The 23,905-nt window shown below is 42.8% G+C and overlaps 1 long non-coding RNA gene across 1 annotated transcript in view; it reads left to right on the top strand.

Moving 5' to 3' along the window:
• The window catches only part of LOC117754545, a 40,765-nt gene extending 17,477 nt beyond the window's left edge, over nt 1–23,288 (top strand). The window contains exon 3 of the long non-coding RNA XR_004612462.1: nt 23,000–23,288. This is a non-coding gene — a long non-coding RNA (uncharacterized LOC117754545). The remainder of the gene's footprint in view (nt 1–22,999) is intronic.
• Nucleotides 23,289–23,905: the final 617 nt, after the last annotated feature.

Raw genomic sequence — 23,905 nt, 5'->3', positions numbered from 1 at the left:
AGTGTCTGGTCCCTCTCTCCCTCTCTCTGCTGTGCAGAAGCAGCTGCGGAGGAGCAGAGATAACTCTTAACTTTGTTTTGACACTTTTGATTAAGGACCATTGAAGGAACACCTGTATGGCGAGAGGGAACAATGCACCGAGCCCGTAGAGAGATTGATTTTGTGCATTAGAGAAGCAGCCTTTGTCTAAAGCCACGAGGCCCTTTGTTATGCTAACCAGCCGTGGAAGATTTCCAATTCAATTTCACCTGAACGCTGGTCAGCCGCACGCTCCATTGTATGGCGTCCCTCGGGCCCGGCAGCCCCCACCACCACCACTGCCACCGCTGCCTCTCCCCTGTCGTCTCTCAAACTGCAATTTAACCACTGTGGAGGGTGCATTTGTGTGTGTGTGAGTTGGGGAGTGTGTGTATGGGGGGGGGCCCTAGATTGACAGCCGACTGGATACACTCCCCACAGTAGTATTCACTGCATCCTGTCCTTGTGTGTGCAGTGGGCTGCGGAGAAACGAGGGCTGCACAGTGAAATGAGATGATATTAATTATCCTAATCCTGATAGCTCTCTCTGGAACTCTGCTTCCACTCATCTGTCTCAGGAGAGGACTTGGATGGTCAGACAGAGAGAATGTCAGAGAAATGAAATGAAAGCCGACAAATTCAGTGGAGAATACTCCCACAAAAACACTGCTCACTGAATAAGGTAGATTTGCTGTTCTGTCTGCCTTTTGCTTTTCTTTTCATTATTCCACGGCTGCTTAATTGTCCCATTCGTTGAATATCTTAATTAAGAAAAACTGCTGGAATAAAGGTAGTACGAAAAAACAAAACACACAGTTTCTCTTTTTAACCGAACTTTTTACTTTTTCGACTATGTAAAATATCCTCTTTCTCAGGCACACGCCTCCGTACGCATGGCGTTTTGAAGTCATTATTTATGTATTGCCAAATGTATTTTCTGATAAAAACTAAAGGAGGAGCCTATTTTTAATTGAATACCTCTCCAAAAGAGCACATGATAATTGAAGCAGAGGGGAAAGGCAGGCTGCATGAATAGGCCTGTATTACATAGAGATTTGTATTAAGATCAAGTCTCTGCAGTGATGAAATAACACAATGCCCAGCTGCAACCATTTACTCCGATACATGCATTAAGAGAACTTTATAACTCGCTCATTATGCTTGATGATTGTATTATTTTAGTGGTGTCACACTCCAGTAGGCTGCATTTGATAACATGATTCTTAGAGCTGGCGTTATTAATTAGTTTTTTTTTCTTTTTCTATCATGAAAGAAGTTGCTGGTTTTTCTGAGTGAAATGCATTTAACTTTGAAAATATCTTTAAGTTGTTTGAAGTTGCAGTTAAAGTGTGTATATGTACACACAGCACCTCCTGGGTGTTTTTTTAAGTGTGTTATATACAGTGGGAAATCTTGCTCTCCTGTGTTAAATTATTTTATAATCACATTCGTATTATAGCGATCAAATTCAGCGTCGTTGGTACAGTTAATTTCATCACATTTAAAATTAATTGATTTGTCGTTGATCTGTGTTTGCACGGTTGTTTTCGATTCTGATAGCTCTTTGTTCTGTAATGCAGCACATCAACACAAATGTGTGCACAGAAAAGGCCTAATCCTGGCCTGAAGTGGAGGTACAGTATATTTAGAGCGCAGATTGTGAAGGTTGTTATTATTGAATTTGAGTGACGATCACGGTCGTTTGATCATGAATCAATGCCTCGCTGTTTTCGTTGTGATGTGCTCGAGGGGACGCACGAGTGTAGAAATTGTTTCATGGGGCATTTTTGTTTTCCTTGGTCTCCGAGGGGCCTCTTGTTTTCTCTCTTGAGCTCGCCCTGTAGCCTGATGAGACCCCTACAGGCACCGAACTCAACCCCCCACCACCACCAACACCACCATCTCCACCACCACCACCACCACCACACTTACTCACTCACACCCTCAAACCACTGCACCAGACAAAATGAAGTGAGGAGAATAGCTGTTTACCCCTTGTGCCTGAGGTATCAGTGCCAACATAAGAGTGGCACATCCCCCCCCCCCCCCCCCCCCCCCTCCAGCAACCCACCACCCCCTACCCTTCAATAGGCTTGTGAAGTGTGAAGTATATTTTTGTTCTTGTGTTTTTATACCAATTTTAATTCCACAGCTGCATATCTGAGAAGCAGGATTTCCTTGGTTAGCTTCCCAGATTTTCTTTCTCTCCATCTTGCTATTTCCCTCCCTCGTATCCTTCCTCACCCACCCTGTCTCCTTCTCCCTACCCCTGCAATCCCTAACCTCTCTGTGTGTCTCTTCCTTGCAACCCCTCCACAACACTCCAGCCCCCCCCCCCTCATCCCTTCCGTTGCCTGGGGGCTGATTATTTTAGTGGAAATACCGCCATCGCGTATCGCTGCCAGATTCTTCCAGCCCGAGCCTCTGCCACCCGCCCCTCCCTCCCCCCGCCCCCATACCCGCATCCCTCCACTTAGAATAACCAATCTGATGATGTGACAGTTTCTTTCTCCCGCTCGAAAATCTGCCTCTAACCCTTTCTCTCTTCCTCTTGCGTTTTGGATTCCAACGTTGTTTGACATGTTATAGAAGGGTTTGAGCTTCCCACCTCCGCAATCCTCATTCTATCCCAGGGAAGCGGTTGGCATGGGAATCTAATACTTGGCAAAGAGGGCAAGGAAGGAGGTGGTGATTTGGTGGAGGAGAGGGGGGATGCTTGATATTTTAAAATCTTTTTAAACACACTCCATCTATATTTCATACTGAAATATGTTCCTAAATTACAGCATTTGCATTAGCTATAAACATCGACTTCAGTGTAGATTTGTCCTTTTCTTGTGTTTGTTGTTGTCGCGACTTTACAAAAAGTTTAAAAGTTTATATTCTGTCCATGTGTTTTTGTGTGTGCATCTGTTTGCGTGTGTGTGCTGTAACTACCCCAACAGGCTTTGGTCCTTAACTCGTTGGTCATCGGTTGCCATGGTGCTGGCCGGAGGAGAAATCAGGTCCAGTTTCAGAGCTTTGATGAGGGAGATATAAAAGCTGCTTTCTTGTGAACACTGAGACAAAACCATAAAGAGTAGCAACTTTTGCTGCACCCGTCGGAGCCTGCGGTGACGTCCACCTCAGTTTACAGAAAACTGTTTACAGACTTAAACCCAAGAAAATGCACTTTTAAAATTTCACTTGGGCATTGGATGTGATGGTGGTCATTAACTTATTTTTTGTCACTGTCTGTCAGCTAATTCAGCCTCATTGTCATGCAATCATATAGTTAGAATTTGCCAATTATGAATCACTTATGTTGGTTTAAGGTATTTTAGGCAGGGGAAGACTCGCAGAGGTTAATCAACACTCTTGTCTCAGTAAATGTATTGCCCAAAAGTACTCGCTCTCTTTTTCTCTTCCTCTCCCTCTCTCTTTCACTCTCTGTGTGTGTCTCTCTCTCCCTCTCTCTGTCTGTGTTTCCACAATGGCTCAGCCTTGGTGGGATCTGGCCGCCTACAGATAACTGCAGTCTTTGTGCAACCCATTCTAAGCAGATACATACGGTACCATTCAGAGAGGGTTCAGTTATTTGTTCGCTCATCCTGATCATTTACATGCATGTCCATCATATGTCCATGAACCGATATGTTTATTTAAACACAGATCCCTGTGGTACTACGTTGCACATGAGGCCTTTAGAAGTGACTATAGAGTGCCTACAAATAGTAGTACGTTATTTTCTCTTCTTGCAAATGGGTCACATATGCGTTGCATTGCAGTCCATATTAACATGTATGAGAGAGAAGATGGGTGTAGATAACCCAGTCTACTCTGACTTGTTTATCAATGTGCGGCTCCTCTCGGCATGCAGAGCAGCCTGGCGGCCCCCAGTGTGAGGCTGAGCAGGCAGAGCTGTCATTGTTTAACGCCTCCCCTGATTAGTTTACTCTCGCCTGATTAGAAATTAATTAAAATGATGACACAGATCCCAGCAGAGGAGAGGGGGGAGGTGGGAGGGGAAGGGGTGGAGGAAAATGAGGACGATGTGTGTGAAAAGGGGGTGAAAAGAGGGTTAGTGGTTTGTTAGTGACATCCATTGGGAAGGGGTGATGTTAAGTCAGGGAGCTTTTAGCAGGAGAGTGTGCAGTAGGGGAGGGATTTGGTGTGGAGTGTATGGCAGGCGTGAGGGATAAGTGTTTTGGGCCAGAGGGGGGTAGCGTGCAGGGAGTGGTGCTCTGGCGGGGGACAAACACGGCTTAATGAGTGACTCTTGTCGCAATCAGAACATCATTTCCTCATGCATTCTAATGAGCTGGATGTTGCAGAGGAGATCAGCTCGCACTCTAATTTATTCTGTATATTTTGTGTATTCACCCTGTTTATTTAATAACAGAGACCGTGCACATTAATCAACATCTCAGCCACCATCGCGTCGGCGCAAATATTCCAGGGTGAGGTTTCTCTCTGTTCTTCTCGGGTCATGTCACAGCTCCTCAGGACAACATAGCTGGCAAACATTGTGCCGCTGCTGCTATCTGCTCCTTGGTTATTGCATCTGTAGACATGGTGAGTGTTGCCGCACAAGTCAGAACAAAAGATTTGAGTATTACATCGAAGCCAGATAACATCGCGCATGAGCAAATATCAATGTTGTAAACATTTGAGTGTGTAGCTGAGGCTTACATGTCACCCATGGATGAGCCTGTAATTCTCTCCGCTAATAATTCCCCTTGGAGTCCCGCCCCCGTTATCCCACCACAGCCTGTTAGTTGCTTCTTTTCCATTTCGCTCTCTCTCTCTCTCTCTCTCTTCCCCTCTTGTTTTCTCTCCCTCCATCATTGTCTCAGTGAAAGTTTGGCCGACCACTAGACACACTTTTAATCCACCGGGAGATTGTAAAAGTTGATCCTGCTTAGCAACTAACTTTTGCTCGCTGATATAAACTGCAGCTTTTTCTTCCTGCCTCAACCTTTAGCTCTGTTGGTTTCACTACAATCATTTTTACCACTGCACTAGTGTCATGTCCTCTTTTTTTACCGTCTTGTTTTTTCTCCTTGGCCTCCCCTTATTCATGTCATAATCAAAGGATTGGAAAAACTAGTGGATGAAGCCGTGTGTGTGTGTGTGTGTGTGTGTGTGTGTGTGTGTGTGTGTGTGTGTGTGTGTGTGTGTGTGGGAGAGAGAGTTGGGGGGCCGTGTGGTGCAGAAACTGGGTTTCCCATAGCAATGAGGGCCCGTGGTTCTCCTGGTAACGTAATTGGCATGTGTTTCCTGGCAGGTCTTATTGTGGCCTCTCCTAATCACTGTCCCCAGCCCTAACAAGAGCGACCTACAGTATTGCTGCTGCTCTGAAGGAGCATGTCTTTTGTTGTTTTATTTCTTTCTGTTTCTTCCTCCTGTCTGTCCTCATCCCCCTCTTCCTGAGAGTGGGACGCGCTGAGACGGCCTGATTACCACAGTAAGATCCAGAAATCTGTGTGTGTTTGTGTGTGGATGTATATATGAATGAGATTGCCGTTTTTTTTCCCCCACTATAAAACCAGTCGGTTTATCGAGGCAGACTCCTGCCCGACTGAGCATGCAAACCCTAATTGGGAAATGCTTTAAATAATTTCTAATTAGTACAAGTGTGGTAATAATTGGCTGGGTAATCTGAGGATTAATTAGTGGTGTTGTGTATGTATGTGTGTGTGAGTGAGTGACTGTGAATGAGTGCATGCATGTGTGTGTTGGTGAGCACGTGTGTGGTTCATTGTGCGTGTGTGCTTGTGCCATGTGTGTCTGTGTGCCTGCGAACACACTCAGTCAGGCCTGGACGGGAGGATGAATAGACCCCAGGTTCTGCAGCTTGCTAATGGAATCCTGCCCACTCAAGGAGGTCTGTGGAGGAGGGAGGCCAAGACAGAAGCACCTTTGTTGGCCAAGTTGTACCGTGGGTGGCCCCCACTGCCTGCAGACCCTCATTTGTACCACGTTGGGCATCCACACCCTCTCTTATGACCCCCACCTCATTTAACAGCTAACCTCGCCTCCACCTCCCCTTCACCTCTCCCAGCCGTCCTATAGCTCAAGACCACCACCATCACCCCCCTCTCGCCCCACATCGTGCACACTGCTCTCATCTTCTTTCTTTGGCTAAATGACACGTTTTATTTTCTTTGACCCAATATGCTCCCAACCCCGGCCCCTGCTTCCCCTCTCCCCATTTTTTTTAACCTCGATGTATTCTTCTGCCACTTTCTCCTCTCCATTCGTGGCCACCCTCCTCCACATTTCCCTCTTCCCATCTTCCTGTGGAAGGAGAGGAGAGGGTGAGCTAGCGCTGAGCTCTTGAGTTGTGCGCTTCCACCTGGTATACCCTCTAATTACTGCATCCTTTCCTCTGAAAAAAAAAAAGAAATGGAGAAAAAAAAGGAAATGAAGAGCAAGAAGAGTACAACCACTTGTTACGCCGAGCATTGGTTTTCTAACACTCCCCACTGAATTGGCATCATTGAGCAACAAGAACATAAGCTTTTCTGGATTCATTGGATTAGGAATGTTCCAAAAAAAGCTGCACTTCGGGGGAACATTTCAAGTTCTCTGTCATGAAGAATCTATTTTCTGTCCCTATTTCCCCCTATATTATATTAAGTCTTCACTCACAACCTGTTGAAAGTTTTCCCATTCACCTTTATCTCAGTGCTCACATTGTAAATCACTTTCCCACCCACTCCTGCCTCCCTTCTCCCACTGTCTCTGTGTGTGTGACAGATGGATGTCAAGGCCGTACAAATGGGAAGCAGTAAGCAAGTAAACAAAAAAAAACGGGATCAATATCCCACAAAACTATATGAACAATGACACAAACAATTTCGCTGAAGCTGTCTCTTAGTCATCTATTGTACTGCACAGCTCTCGGCAAGCTTGACAGAAGTGTGGCTGGCAGGCAAGACCAGTTTTGACAAATATGTGTTTGTGGCTTTAAACCAGCATTACTCACATATACTTGCATAGTTAATAGTATATAAACACAATGGCACTCAGTAGAGTGCTTACCTCCACCAAGGACCAACAGTCCCCTTATGAAACCACTCATAAATATGAGTTGCCTAAAAATGCCCGATTATATTAGAAATCAATGAAAATGTTGCATCATCTTGCATCTCTCAGCAAAATCCAGTAGTTTTTGTGTAATCTTACTGACAAACAAACAAACAGATAGGGGTGAAAACGTCACCTCCTTGACTATATTCACATACAAAGCAGGCTTGATTTAGATATAACAGGTTTATTTTAAACTATTTTCTTTTTTGAGATGTGTAATTTGATTTGTTGAGTATGAATTGTAAGATTTGGGGCACAGGAAAAAATTATCGAAAGTTATATTGAGTTTATGACTTCAAATTTGTGCGATTTTTATGAGAAGAAGTGTTTTTTACAGATATTTCCATCCTTTCTAAACTCAGCATCTATGGGTACATACTGCATCTCACTGAGCTTTGCAGTGTTTCTCTGAGTGATGACACAGACAGATTTAGCTAATGGTGCTTAAAGGTGCTTATCTCTAACGTGTTAATCTGGTTAGTGAGATACATTTACAAAGGGTGTAGATTTATTACGGCCGAACCTCCCTCTATCTGCTAACGTGGTTAAACACGTGTATAGTGAGGATGTTGGTTTAAAACTGTTCCCATTTCTCTGTGACGTATGCCCAATCCATGAGGCTAGTTCGGGTCCCTGGCCCCTTTTCTGACATTTACTGGGCTGGTACAAGGACATACCCTTTCCCCTCCCCTCCACTTCCTCCCATTTCTCCCAGTTAATCAGACTGGTGTGAAAAGGAGGCTGATAAGCCCATTGTATGGCTGACAATGTCTTGGTGATAGGCCCGCAGTGGCCAACTGGATGGTGCTCTGTCCCCTCTCCTCAGGCATCAACCCATCCCATATTTCCTTGCCCTGAACCCTTCTGTCCCCGTCCCTCCCTTCTCCTCACCCCTTTATCAACCCTACTTCACCCTTTTCTCAAACTCTCTTAGCCCATCTTCGCCTTTGCCATGTCTAGACCGCCCTGCCACCCCCTCCGTTCCCAGCCACCCACTGCCCAACATGCTATCCCTCCCTGACCCCTCTCCCCTTTTCCCTTTCGTCTCACCCTGCTCTTCCCTTTTCTCCATTGAGCGGTGCAGAGCCACCAGAGGGAACTCATTAGTGCACTGCACCCAGGTTAATTGGCTAGCTCAAAGAAAAGGACGGAGAAAGAAGAAATGAATTAGAAGAACACCCACTCTGTCCAGGGAGAAAAGGGAATCGACCTCTGTGTTTCTCACGCTGGCAGCTCCTCTAAACAGTGATGCAGCTGCTGTCAGGCCAGATGTGATCCTCTCCCACTGATTAGTGCTGCGGTCGCTCTAACTCTGCATGCAGGGAGGGCAAGGCCTTAGCCCTTTTGTTGGATTTATCTACCCTGGAACTATGTAACAAATCTGTAAGGCGCCCCATGTGACAGGTTCATATTTCTCTTAGAAAAGGAAAGCGATAACATCAAGCTGAATTGAAAGCGTTATCCACCGGCTATCTGGATGTGTCTATGCAGAGAAGGCGGCTGTGGCCGGAGTTGAGTCCGCGCTTCCACATGTCCAAAGAGACTCAGCAGAGTGTGCTTCAGTGCCTTGGAGGGCACGGCACGGCCCTCCATGTCCTAAGAAACATAGGGAAATGACTCTTGAGGGAGTGTGTCAAAGGAGTGGTGAGTAGAGTGTGAGTAGAGTGTGGAGAGCTGTCCACTCTTTAATTAACCACACGTCCTGTCGCCTTCGGCAACAGCATTTAGCCAGAAAAAGACCACACATAATAAATGAATCAAGATTATAATGCGTTAAATAAGTGAAATCATGACAAACATATTGTCTGTTATACATTCCTCGTACTTAAATAACTAACAAATGTTAGTTTTTAATTATATCTTTCTATGACTAATTCATTTGGACGGCAAACATATGTCCATGATAACATTCTGCTGAGAATTAATAAATCATAGTATTGTTGAATCATCACTCACTGGTAGCAGACACTTTAGAATAAAGTGTTTTTTCCCCCAAACACTCGAACAGTTCAGATCTCAACTGTCGTGCAAGAGGAAACTCTTCTGCAACAAGGCAACTTAAAACATAAACACAGTATAATATGAAGACAGATGAGCATTAAAAGTGCTAACACTACATATGCGGTACACTTGTTGTGATCAGAGTAAAGAGAAATAAGAATAGGAATGTGCTACGGATGTGAAATTCCTTTAAGAGAGGACGGTCTGGATTAGCTGTTTTCCATTTTGCTCTCTACAAGCGCAGTGGCCATACTAAACCTTCCTGTTTGGAATGGGCTGTTTGCTTGGCCTGTGGTGATGTTGGTTGCAGCTTTCGTTTTGAAACTGTTAAAGTGACCTTCAGTGACTTAGTTGCGGCGAGTAAACCAACTGCTGAAGTCGGTCCACAGAACCCTGACGCTTCGCCACAGCTGCTGCACAAAGACATGTTCACCTGCTTATTCAAGGTTCTGTGAAGCTCAACTCGGTACGCAGAACCCCGAACTGACGAATCAGTTGTCTTTGCTGCTACAGAGCACTTGTCGCCTGTTTATTCAAAGTTTCTTAATATTTAACATATCGTGTCATCCTAACATGTCCGAATCTCACCAAATTCGACACTGCACTTCCACGGGCCCTTAGCAATACACATGCTAAGTGAAGCCGATATGCGTTTCACAGACGGCTAGAAATATTAGATAGATGTAAATTTCTCCTGAAAATGTTTGACAAAAGAAAATTGATTTCACTCCTGCTTTGACGATGTTAGCCACTTAATTCTTGTTTTACAAATTCCAATTCCCAACAAATCATTAAGAAGATCAGATATCATTCATTTATGCAGCTGTAAAATAGGGTTTTATGTTATTGATGCTGATTGAAAATATATATATTTTTTTAAGCTTTGGTTCAGCGTGTGGCTCAAAAAGGGGTAACAACCTTCAGCCTTACATTTAACGGGCGACTATCACCTGACTCTACACCCGCTGGTATGAGTGACACACTCGGTGTAAAGGTCCCTTGAGGTTTAAAATTATAGAGGAATTAAGTGGAGAAAGTGGGGGTTATGGGTCGTCAAAGCGCTGGCGGAGGACACAAGAGGCATGAGTAAACAATAAATAACGCAACTCCCTTCTTTCCTCTTTTTTTTTCTCTCCGTCTCTCCTTCTCATTTTCCTCTCTTTCTCTATCCGGTGAGATGATAACAGGATCAGTGGTTCTCTGGGCCTGAGCCAGCGCAAGGATCACGTTCGTATGAGAGGGGTTGATACTCTCTCTCTCTCTCTCTCTCTCTCTCCAGATTGGCTCCTGCACCTAACAGAGCCGGTAAGGAGGGCGGTGGGGGGGTGGATTAGGAGTATATGGATAGCAACAGTGTTAGTCACAAGCTCATCTTTTGCCATTCTCACTTCTTCTCTGGCTCTGTTTGTTGGACATCACTCCTGATAACACACACACACACACACACACACACACACACACACACACACACACACACACACACACACACACATGCATGCACACACACACACACACACACACACACACACACACACACACACACACACACACAAACCTCCCCCCTTGTCTTTTCAGCTGGAAGAGAGAAAGCAAAAAGCAAGACAGGGGGGCACTGCATAGATTTACTGCCATTGTGTGTCAATCATTCTGTGTATGTGTGTGTGTGTGTGTGTATGTGTGAATGAGTGTGTGTGAGTGTGTTTTTGAGAGAGAGAGAGAGAGAGAGAGAGAGAGAGAGAGAGAGAGAGAGAGGCCTTGTCTCTCCAGTGATTAGCTCTGTCAATGCTGGGCTCTTGCTGTTTACAGAATAATACAGTAAGGCCTTGAGGAGCAGGAGGGAGAGGAGAGGAAGGTGGTCTGCCTGTGGGCCTGCAAACTCGCCGGTCAATGGTTTGTGTTATTGTGTGTGTGTGTGTGTGTGTGTGTGTGTGTGTGTGTGAGAGAGAGAGAGTGAGAGAGAGACAGAGAGATGTTTACTCATCTGTCTTGTGGGCTATCTGTTTGTGTGGGAGTGTGTATTTTTGGAAGGGAATTCAAGCCGAGTTGCTTTGTTTTTGTTCGACTGGCGTATAAAATAAGAGGTGGATGTCTGCGACTCGAAGCGCAAGGTCTGAGCACATAAAGAGAAAAATACGACAATTAGTGCAGTCAGATCACACACAGACAACCGCGCGCACACACACACACACACACACACACACACAAATGGGATTGGGTATTCCTTCATCTGCTGGTCAGTTAGCTGCATATGCTCGTCTCTCTTTTTTATTCCGTAATTTCTCTTCTCCCTCTCTCACACACACACACACACACACACACACACACACATCTTTTTGCTCATGTCATAAGTGGGTGTGCAGAGTATCGCCTTGAGCTGCAGATGAACATGAAATAAACACAAACTAGGGTAGTGACAGTTTTAAATCGGCTTTAGATCACTATGAAAGGTAAAGGATTAGGATGCTTTTTTCAGTCCTGAGGAGATGGGACACAGTCTTGGAGGAGAGCCCACTCCTCTCCTCAGCCCACTGCAGGCCGGGTGTCTATCTTCTAATCTTCTAAAGCACTCTCTACACCATTTGCATGTAGCCTGGCCTACATAGTTAGCACATGCCCGTCTATATGGGCTGTGATAAAAGCTGATATTTTACACAGGGATGGAAGAATAATTCCCTTTTTTGCATGACACAGTCATCAATTTCACCCTATTTTTTGTCTTTATTTCTACCGTACTATCAGGATTACAAATAATCCACTGCAGGCTGTTTTAAATTTTTGTTCTGCACCTTCTTTGTCTTTACAGTTGAACTTTTTTCCAGTGGGATTAAACCTTTACATTTAATGTTTAATGTGGTTTTGTGTGGTTTTGTGTGGTTTATTAAAATCTTTTAAATATGTTTGCATGTGTGTCATTTATTCATTTTTCAATGTCAGTTTTTAAAAACGATTATGAGCAATTTTTCCTCACTTTTTTTTTTATTCTCAGAATAATTTAAGCTATTTATTGAAATTGTGATTATTTTTTTAATTGATAAAAAATGTGCATTGTATTTCAAACCATTTTTGTATAAAACCATGACATAAGGAACACAACGTGATTGATGCTTTGTTCACTTGATCCATGTTTTTATTTCCATAAGTTTTTCTATCTGTAATTGCTGTTTAATTGTGAATACATATATATAAGGTGCTGTGCAGGGCTTACAACCCGTTGTGTCAGCTTTTTTATTTCTACCAGATCAGGCATGAATTCTTCCCCACACAACTTTTTTCTTTTTCTTTTCTTTTCCTCTCTCTCTCTTTTTTTTAAAATTGTTTTGTTTTGTAATACAAAGATATAATACTTTCTCCCACTTTTCCCTTTCGGGTGCATGCACGCAGGGAACTCGCAACAAAATCAAATTAAAATTTCCTATTGAAAATGTTGCTCTTGTTATTCAGATGCCGGTTTGGGCTCTTTTGTGCAGAATCTAATTATTCTCCACTATCAGGACGGTCCACGGTGTAATTAGTCACTTCTCACCAAAGTCCTCCCTGCATCCTCAGATTCTTATCGGCGTCACTCTGACATTTTTTTTAAAAAGAGACATTTTTGTCACTTTTTAAGATAGCCTTGGATTTTTTGTTTTATTATTCGTCTATATAATTTCTTCGCGTCCGCTTTATTTTTGGTGATACGGTACGTGCGCGCACACAGCCACTGCTTTCAGAAAGACGCACCTGCCGTTCAATTGTGTTGAAGAGGAGAAGGAAGAAAAAAACTGCGTGTGTGTGTGTGTGTGTGTGTGTGTGTGTGTGTGGATCCTGTTTTTGCAGACAAGCGGAAATGTTGCGCTGAAATAAATAAGTCTGTTAAAGCGCGCACCTGAAATCCGTAAAGGAGCGCATGAATAGGCTCCTCTGTAGTTCTTATTATCATTTAGGGTCCGGAGCTGCGGGACAATAAAGCGTCTCAATGACGTGCAACACTTCCACTTGGGGCAAATGAGTCAGTTTGAGTGTCCACAGTGTCTCTTACAGGAGCAACAAAGTAAATGAACAGACTATACCCTGATTCTTTTTTTAAAGCATTTTGGCTCAACTCCTCTTTTTTTCCTATAATGAGCTATATACATGTATATAATATACAGATATAACAACCCAAACCGTGCAGACAAAATGAACAATGTCACTGAATTATCCATCTAGAGATTAATATCTGTACTAAATGAGAATCAAAGGAATCGAACTGTGCTTTTATGTGATCAAGCCAGTGCTCTCCATTAGCCTATACCCCAGTTTACTGATATTAAAATAAAAGTCGACCTTGCTGCTGATTGTCGCACAGCATGATATGATTTGTTTTCTTCTGCCAGCATTTTATTTTTGTTCAACCTCTCTATTGTTTTGAGGAGTTTTTTTTTTTTAAATACCTTAAATAGTGAAGGCCATGGAGCGTGGGCTAACAGTGGCTCTGTTTAGTCTGATTGGCCCTGGCCCCGCCCCGGTTGTAATTCAAAAGAAAATAAAGTTTTTACATCACAAATTGTTGAATACCATCTGATGAATTAGTTTCTTCAGCACCAATAACCCATATGGTAGTTTTGGCTTAAATATTTAATAATATATTTATAAAGGCTAAATTGAAATTCCTTCTTTGTGTGTATTACAACAGCACTTTAGAGCTGCTGCCAACCTCTGCCTCGGCAATCCATAATGCTCATTTCTGCCACCTGTAGGCTGTGACCTTTAGGCAAGGGGAGCTTGTACTCTTAATTTAAAAAATCCCTGAATTTGTGCATCAAATCTCGTACATCACATCTCATCAATAGCAAGAGCTTTGCAGTCTGCGCTGGATTTAAAGATCTAAACTATGACTCAGGTCCATTTAAAAATTAAAAAAGATAACACGGGCGGGCGGGGGGGGGACAGGGACAGGAAGACAGGACAGGCAGACGGCAGCAGTCGGATCAGCAGATCATGGCTCAGACTGACAGCTGAAGCAGTGATGACTTAACAGTAATTAAGATGGGGCGATAACAAAAGCAACATAAGTGTGTGTCTGTGGTGTGACGACTTTGCCTGCAAATATCAATTTATTTGTGTCTCTCTCACACGTACCTGGCAAGTGTTGATAATATGTGATTTTTTTTTTTTATTTGGGGTGGTTTTAGAAAGAGGGGAAACGAGAGAAGAGCGGTGGCGGTGATGGGGGAGAGACGGAGGGTGTTTTCTAATCAGAGTCACTGTCGTTTTGTTGTCACCTGCTCCCAGACAGACAAAGTGGCATTTCCTGACTGTTCCCATCCCCGTCTTGAGTTATCTGACACCCAAAAATACGGCTACGGGGGAAGCAGGGAGGCGAGGCACCACAGCCTTATCCCGGTAAGGAGATGGCTTCTTATCAGATCAGGCTAGGAAGTTTATTTTATGGTGTAAATCTGGATAGAGGGGATAAAGAAATGACACATCCCTTGCGGACACAAAGGGAGAAGGAGATTAGTCCTCCAGCAGCATATATGGCTTTAGTTCAACCTGACAGGCAGCGGATTGAAAGGTCATGAAATAATAATCCCCCTATTCTTCTGCTCTAATCCTACGAGGGTGTGTTTCACTATGGGAACGTATAGGCTGTGGCTATGTGCTGCAGGGAGGGTGTTCATTTTGTGTTGTCACTGTATTTAGATAGGCATCCAACACTGATTTAAATTAATTAGACTAATTATGATTGAAGAGGGTTTTTTCATGATGAATGTTAGCGCCAGCCCGTCTGTCTCCGATAGTTTTTTTTCCTCCTATTTTGTAATTCATGTTTGTACATATGCTGGAGGTTATTTTCTGTGTGTCTGGCTTTTTTTTTTTATCAGGCATGTTGGAGGTTAAAGGCACATCACATCCTATCAGCAGGAGGCTCCTCCAGCACCTCACACACATATATTAGGCATTAGGTGTGATGCAAACACACTTCAGCCCATTGTGTGTGTGCGTGTGTGTGTGTGTGTGTGTGTGTGTGTGTGTGTGTGTGTGTGTGTGTGTGTGTGTGTGTGTGTGAGTGAGAGAGTGTGTGTCAGTCCAAGCATGCAATGAGGAAGAGGGAGAGATTATGCCGTTTAAAGAAGTGTGATGTAGCCCGTGTGTGTGTGTGTGTGTGTGTGTGTGTGTGTGGGCATGTTCTGTTTGTGTGTGTGTGTTGGGGGGGGGGGGGCAATAGCCTGATAATCAAGCATCGAAAATGAGAGGGAGAAATTCAATGCAAACTAATGTGTTCCACACAATTACTCGATTAATAATTCTTATTCCATTACAGTGCCATGGAGACTCTGAGAAAGAAAGAGACAGTGGGAGAGAGAGGGAGAGAGAGACTTTCAGAAACGGGGAAGGAGACGAGAGAGGGAGGCGGGAGGGAGAGAGAGCACATCAGGCTAAGAGATCTGCAGTGGCTGTATATTTCCCAATGCCTAGTTAAGGCTGCAAGGCAGGGGTCAGGAAACTTAATTATAGCGTAAGTGGATAGAAACTGCAGAATGATAGAGAGAAACATGCAGACCGATTGGAATGGCAAGGACAGGTTTAATACTATCTTCTCCTGTCTGTCTCCCTCCCACAATACAAGCCAGACCTGCAATCACACAAGGAAACAGCACATACACCCCGCCTGACAATAACACTAATGCATATCAAAATTACATACTCCACAACTGCAAGGCATTTTGCATGGCCACTATTACTTTCCAATTTTGCGAGTTCAAGAAAATACATATCCCATATAATGGTGATATCACAGGAACTTATTTCCATGCTGCGTGTGTCAGAGCTTCAGATAAGCAGTCACCTGTGGACGAACAAGTTATTAAACCATATCTTCTGTGATGGACCGCCTGAATAAATAAGCTGTTTTTTAATTTTTAGGTCCACCATTAAGTCTCCACCCTCGCCCCTTTATTTATTTTCCCTTAATATGTTAAAGTCCAGATTTTTGAGGAAGCCACATGTGCGCCTCGTAATTCCACGTCTTGATTTGGATTTCAAATCAGTGGGGCTCAATGGGCGGCCCAATACACAGCGTTCACTGTGTGAGCGCCGCAATCTATTTGCACTGTATAAGATTTGCATATCTGCTGCTCATGAAGCAAGGCTTTAATTTCCTCCTGCCGCAGATAAACATCACCTAGTTGGAGCAGATGGGCGGAGGAAGGATGGGGTCAATGAAGAAGAAGGAGGACAATGGCATTGGTTCAGAGACTGAATGGCCAGAAGTAATAAAATTACACAATTTCCATACGTCGCCTTTTTTTTCTTTTGGGGGGGTTGGATGGGGGGGTAAATTAGAATCAAAGAAATAAAATATATGGGGATGCTGCAAACTCTGTAAGAGGATGACAGATTGGATGGAGAGGTGGGAGGTTTGACTGACAGTACATTCATACGTCCAGTAGTTCCGTTCATACCATCATCTTATATACTGTATATATGTACATATATAGGCTTGGTCAGTGTCTATATTGAATATAATTAATACTCCTCGTGGAGCTAGATTCCTTTTCGTTCTACTGTTGGCACATTGTACTGATCACACTAGATGAGCGGTGCCATATTTTTATGAATTAGAGTGTCAACTAAGCACCTTTCTTATGACAATATTAGACACAATGGAAATGATTAATTAGCTTCAGATAGTGGAATTTAATCAGTGTCTGAGCTGGAATTCAGTTCACATGTAAGGAAGAAAATTGGATGTAGTGTTGGACAAAGTGAACTTTTCTTAATTTTCACTTTAACTTATAGGATGTGCATTGTGGGATCTCCAGACATTGTTGAACACCATTTGTATTAGAGAGGGAGACAGGGATGGCAAGAATAGTTTGTGAATAATGAGCGGCTCATGCGGGAGTTATGTAAACCTCTTGTTATTTGGATGTAGGAAGCTTGTAATTAAAGTACTTCTACAGGGGATGGTTCCGCGCGTTGCTTCGTGGAGAGCTGGGCGAGTCTGGAGGTTGCAGAGGGTGAGAGGGGGTGGACGAGGTGGAGAGAAGAGCACTGAAGTCTTTTATTAATTCTCACTATCTGATATTTATTTATATATCAGAGGCACCTATGCAAATCAGGGATCCTGTGTCATGGATCCTGCTAATGACAGACAAGAGTAATTAATTAAAAGCAAATGCACATGTACACGCACATTATACGCGTGCAGACCCTCGTGTAACAAGTTCATCTAATTTTCAAAGACGCCACACAGTCGGATAAGGCAAGGGGAGGAGAGGAAAAGGCAAGAAATCTGCATCACAGTGTTAATTTAATCAGACTTCAGTAATACCTCTTCTTCTCCGGATCCCCAGGCAGCGTGCGGTTTCTCTGCTAGCTTGAGGAGAAGATGAAGGGAGCTTTCAGCCTCTTAGAAGATGAGGGTTAAAGAACGGAGAGATTAAGGAAGTGAGAGAGCGACTGAAAAGAGGGCTGGGGATTATGTCATCTACAATTGATGTGCTCTCTTAATGTACCTTTAAACATGTGCCACTGGGGCCTGCTTTTATAATGTCTATTCACTCATAGGAGGGTGGGTTAAAGTATTAACCCAGAAATACTTTGCAACATATGTGTGGCTCGTGTATTGAGAGCAGCTATCAGGGTTTATGTCACTTTGATATGTATACAGCATGTGGAGAGATCGTCTTTGTCAAAGGAAGTCCATTTCTGCTCGGCTTCCCATACACTGCCATGCATTGTACTGATCTCCATATCAAAAAAGAGATCCTTTATCGAATGATCATAGGGACAAAATGTGTCTTTATTCCACATCTTCAGCTCCAATGAAAATGTTCCCGCAATCTGGTCCAACTTGGACTATGAGCAAAGGATTTATTAAATTGACTGATTCTCCTCGAGCTGCTGAATGAATTGTCTCTCAAATTGCTGCTTGTTTCAACAGAATGACAGCGGAGGGAGTGTGAGGAAGATCTGCAGATCTTATCCATAAGAATGTTATGGGGTTAAGTGTACTTGGAGGTTTGTGTGCATGTGTGTGCGTACGCACACTTGTCTCAGTGTCTGAGCGGCTGTAGTGTGTGCAACCATTCGATTAAATCCACAGCTATCACTAACAGGATTAGCTGAGTGGACAGCAGAAGTCTATCATTGCTTATTGATTTCCTCTGATTCCCATCAGCCCATCAGGGCAGGACATTTTCTGAGTGGCCCCGGTGGGAATCGCCACTGCGGGCCGAGGTTAACACATTGCAACTGATGTCTCTGAGATGCATCAAAGCAGGCACCCATCTCTCTGTGTCAGGAAAAGTCAAATAAGTCAAAGCTATCAGGGGCAACAGATGCTGTCGTCTCTCCTTCCTGTGTGAAAAATACAGTGTGATTCTAAGTGAAAACGCTCGGGGATCAATCTAATCAATGAATCGCTAAGACAGTAGTGTTGAGCTACAGCTAGTCAGCCTCTCCTGACACTGCAGAGGTCGAGGTATTTAAATCTCTCCTGTGGTCAATTTCTTTCTCAAAGTAAACAATGACCTTATTGGCATTTTGTCCTCCGCTTTTCCAAATTTCTCCTGCTTACATGTCACAGTTTGTGCTAATTGGATCTGTACTTGACAGGAGGGTGAACAGGAGTGCATGATTTAATTTGTTCTAATTCACCACATCGTATGAACTGCAACACTGAACCAGTTTATCATACATGATCGGGACGTTGTTCTTTAATTATATACCCACATTTACTGTTTATCAGAATAAAAAATACTTTATAGAGCCTCTGGGAGACAAAAGTACTGATAAATAGAAACAAAAAGTACGTGAAAAATAATATATAAACTGTAATACAGTATATGTAGAACAGCTAAGATGTTATTGCAGATGAGTTATAACAAATTATGGTATAAATCCTGCCGGTCGATTGACTCGGTGTATCTGACACTGAGGGAGGAGTTGTAAAGTCAATGACCACAGGCAGAATTGACTTCCTGTTCTATTCTGCCATTTACCAATTGTATGAAGGTTCAACAGCTATTCTGTTTGATTCCTGTACAATATTTCATTCATTGTGATGAGAGGTTGTGGATAGCAGAAGCTTTACATTTCTTTACTAGATGTGATTTACTGATAAAGAGAAGAGAAACAGGACATTTTATCAACATGTTTTGTGTTGTGTTAACTCTGAACAACCTGTGCAGTGTTGGTTCAAGTAGACCAGTCACAGTTCTTTAGATTTTTGGACACAATATTAGAGATGTTTCCATTTTCCCCTTCTAGATACTGATTCTGATACCTGGAATGTGCGTATTGGCTGATACAGAGTACTGGTCTGATACCAGTGCATTTAAAAGAAATAACAACTTGGATAACATATTTTAACGGCTCTATTCTACTAATCTTGTATGGAAGTGATGATTGCTGTAGTTGTTGCGTGGCCTATTGCCAATAAAAACACTGGTGCCACCCCTCGAGTCTGAAGTCTTGCATTCGATAGGCCCACACGTTGCCGTTTTACTTGTGGGACTTGACAGTGGGAAAAGCTGCAAAATGCTGACATTTTTGCTCACTCTGGGTAATGCTACCCTACCAGTAACCTAAAAACAGTACCTGCAAGTGGCAGTGCAGTGCAACTTCTATTTTTGAGCAGCAAAGAAGAAGGGATTTCTGCAAAAACAAATTGCAGTATTATCTAGGTGAGACTAATATGGTATAAAGATGTGTTATCAGATCCGTGCATATATTTGCGTACTTGCTGATGTGTGACCCTGTATCTTAGCAGTATCGGAGGCATTTTCGATTTTCTCTATACGATACTGTATGTGTATTGTTCGAAAAATCTAATTTATTAATACGATATACCACCAAGTAAGTCATTTAAATGTACAACAAAAATAAAGTTGAGTTTCTCTTCAATTGTATCTACAATAGACGAATGAGTTACTTCAGTGACGTTCACATGGCACAGGCAAATTGAGTTAAACATGAGTGGCAACAAGGTTATATTGACGAAGATGTCTGTCCCAAAGATTTCGTACACAACACAAAAGCTCATTTGTTAATTGCAAGCGCTTTCCTCTGTCGCAAATGACTGCACTATTGTTTTCTTCCTGTAAGAATATGAGATGAAGAATTGATAGAGTGCAGAGCACGAACTACACAGCACAGAGTTCACCCTCAATGGTTCAGGTGTCAAAGGCTAAAAGACGTCAACGGAAATTTGTAAAATTAATAATAGCGTTTGTGAAAGGGGGAAAAAGACATGTACAGGGAGGGTGAAAAGTGTACCTCTGGATGCAGCTGTGACAGGATGAGATGAATTAGTCCAAAATATATGATGGTAATTGTGGTAATTGCTTTGCTAATTTCTCCTATTAATTTCTCAGAGTATGCGAAAAAGTGAGAGCATAATGGGTGAAATGTTTTAACCCTTCATTGCCTTAATTCCTTCCCTTGCCAACTCCTTAGGATGTCTAAATGCTCTCCTTGTCTTTTTTTAATAGCTCATCTCAGCACTCCACCCCATATGCTCTCACCTCTGAAATTCTCCTGAGCTCAAAAAATGTCTTTGTCTTTTGCTTTTCTCTTCAACCCAAGGATTCCCAAGTGATTTTTGTTTCCTAATGGCTGTTTGTGAGAATATGATAATTGCAAAATGGCTGACACTTTATATATTTTATGGTTTAACAGGTTTGTTGTTCGTCGTCATGACAAAATAATAACATAATACTCATAATATGAGTATTATTAAGGAAATGAGAAACACAATATTACTGCAGCTACTGTGCATTAGTTTCAGATTTTTAAGGAAGGGTTTAAATCAGTTTTGACATTTTGACTTTCCAGCTGCTGATTAACATTTGAGGGCCAATGTTGCTATGCCGATGTTCTATCAACTAGCATGGTGGATTAGATGAAGAATAAATAAGTTTGTGTTTCCTGCGTTCACAAGAAGAGTCCATTTGAACTCTTGTGGCATTCATGTCCTCGGGACCTCGACTTGCGACTTGTTTGCTGACAGTTTCATAGATGGCAGAGGCCATGGAAAAGTCATATTTGTTTGGATGTTAAGTTATTATATTTTAATTTTAGTCATGTTGAGGAAAATGTTGATAACCCAATGGCCTCATCTTTTTCCCTCTGTTGTGCCTTGGCATTTCCTGCATTACGTTAACAACCTGCTAGCTTCCCTAAATTGTCTCCCTTCATTGTTTCGAAGCAGACACATTACATAAATATAAGCGTCCATGCTGTTGTTGCCTAATATCATCTATCTCACAACTTGATTGCCACTTGAATGCCCAAGTATACTGTGCACACAACTTTCCACGTGGTAACCCAAACCTCCCAAGTTCCATTTGAAGACATCATGTGTCCGACCATTCCTGTAAACTTCTACAACCGATGATTCAACCTTTACAACCGCATCCCATCGTGATTGGCTAGCTGTGCTGAGTTGAGAAAGGAGCCAAGGATTCGTCTTCTCTCTCCAGCTCTCCTTTTTATATTTGTTGAACAATTATTTGTCTTTCTGGAGAGACTGTCTGAAAAATATGCTGTTATCCTATGATTTAAACAATACCATGTCCCTCCTCTCTCAATGACCTTCAATTTTTCACTTTGCCATTGAACGTGCCTGTTCAGATTAGGAAACACGTTTGAAATTGAGATGGTAAGAAAGCATGTCTTACCAACGAGTTTTGACAGAACAACAACAATTGCCAACACAGGAGCAGGAATCTATAGGATTTTTAGTCCTGTTTTTCAGTCAGTGTTGCTGCTGTGTACAAGGTCTGGGTAACAGCTCACATTTTCATATTTTAATGCTTCAAGTCTATTTTCTTCTTTTTATGTGCATGACTAGAGGGATTGTAGTTACGCTCTGAGTGTGAAGGTGACCTACAGTCAATTTTGTGCCTGAACACATCCTGTATAGATGCTCACTTTGGACTGAAGCTGTTCCTCTAATGGTCAGATAACGTGCTGCGTTTGCTTGTACAGACTATGAAATTAGTACAGTGCAGGTAACAGCTAACAAATGGATTCAAGGTCCATATGCCCATTGGAATTAAAGTGATGTAGCCCTAAGGAAGTATTTGTTCTAATCATACTAGGAGTTCAACTGCAGAAGACGCAACAAATCAATTCAACAAATCCCCAAACAACACCAAGGATGAAATAAATTTTAGTTCCAGTTTGCCTTTAACACATTCTTGTTAATTCAATTCGAATTGAATGTTGAACTCTTTTTTTCCCCTACAACCTCACATCATTGTCACATCTTTTCAATGCTGGAGGAACACTGAAGATTTTTTTTTCTCATTAATCAAATCATTCTGTTGCGACTGGACATTACCATTGCAGGGTCAGAGTGGAGCATTTCCCTCACAATGCTGTCTTGTCTGACTTGATTATAGTCCATGCATGTGTCAAAAAATATTCTGGGAACCAAATGAATCTTCTCCTCTGCTCTAGCCGACAAGGTGGTTAGCCATGTAATTTGTTCCCGTCGAGCTCAAAGTGTGTAGAGCAGGCAGTCCATTGAATTCCCATCCGTCATGGTTAGTTACACGCCTGTCAGCTGCTCTCCCACTGCCCAGCAGTCAAGCCATCACCCCTGACCTGGAAGCATTATATCTAAATCACATTACATGGCCCTGTGTTCTTTATTTCCCTTTTGAAGTCACCAGAGTGAGACATCTGTCCGGCCCTGTTTGAGTTTACTTCCCACTCAGCCGCCACATCTTAATTAGCTGATCTAATTTTCTGCGTTGGTGTGTGTGCATCTCTGTCTGTGTTGACAAGACAGTGGGTCTGTTTGTGGGCTGTGGTGATTGACAGGCTGATGGGAGGATGATATGCTGAGAACGACAATCAAAAGGGAGCTGGAATCCATTCATTGTGACGATAATTAATCTGAAAGAAAATCCTTGTGTTTCTTCATTAGCCATTGAGTCTGGATGTGACGGCCTTCCAGGCACTGTCAGCCGCAGATGTCCCTCACTGAAGCATTCTGCAGCACCTGAGTCCTTCCTGGCTAATAAGGTTGCAATTAGCGGAGCAGTAAGAGGTGCATGACCCTGAGAGCAGCTTATGCTTCCAAAGAAAAAGTACACATTTTCTACTTGTTTCAATCACTGCAGTTTCCGCTCCACTCAGATACAATGCACAGTTTCCCTCATTTCACCTGTTGTCATTGAGAGTGTGTGTTTGCTTGTGTGCGTTTACTTGCATGTGTGGTATTGGCTCTTGAAATGAAACCATATGCTTTTAGATGCAGTCCCCCTTTGCCCCTAGCAATTTCTACCTAGAATTGAATGCACCTGAACGCTTGCCTTGTACGCTTGCGGTAAGTTTGTGCCTTTGCTAAAAGAAAAAGCGTGTTTCACTTCTCTCGTGTCCTCAGTGTTGTGTGATTATTGTGTATGTGCTGCAGACCAATATAAATAGAGACATGACTTCTTCAACAGGTACAGTGTAGATATTAACAACGACATAGCAACATGGCTGTTTGCGTGGAATTCTGGGCATCAAGGCGCTGGAATGGTTGGCTAACTGTAGCTAACATAACCTCATACAACTTTATCTTGAGGTTCTGCAATTTTTGCTATCTACTGACCAATGACCAGTACCTGAAACCGGAGATTTAAGATTGCTCAGATTGCAAATCACTCTCTGGGTTATGAACTCACTGCCATCATTCCCATACAGTTTCACCTGTTTTAACTGGACCTGCATTTTATTTTCAATTAGCAAGAGTGACTTCGATATTTGACCATCACTGAGTTGAATGTTATAATGTATAGAGATGGGTGCAACCCCCATATCCAACTGAGTCAATCACTACCTAGAA

Source organism: Hippoglossus hippoglossus, chromosome 21 (genome assembly GCF_009819705.1).
Source record: "Hippoglossus hippoglossus isolate fHipHip1 chromosome 21, fHipHip1.pri, whole genome shotgun sequence".
NCBI lineage: Eukaryota > Metazoa > Chordata > Actinopteri > Pleuronectiformes > Pleuronectidae > Hippoglossus > Hippoglossus hippoglossus.
The sequence above is the reverse complement of the archived record's forward strand: the minus strand, read 5'-3'. Positions and strand labels throughout refer to the sequence as shown.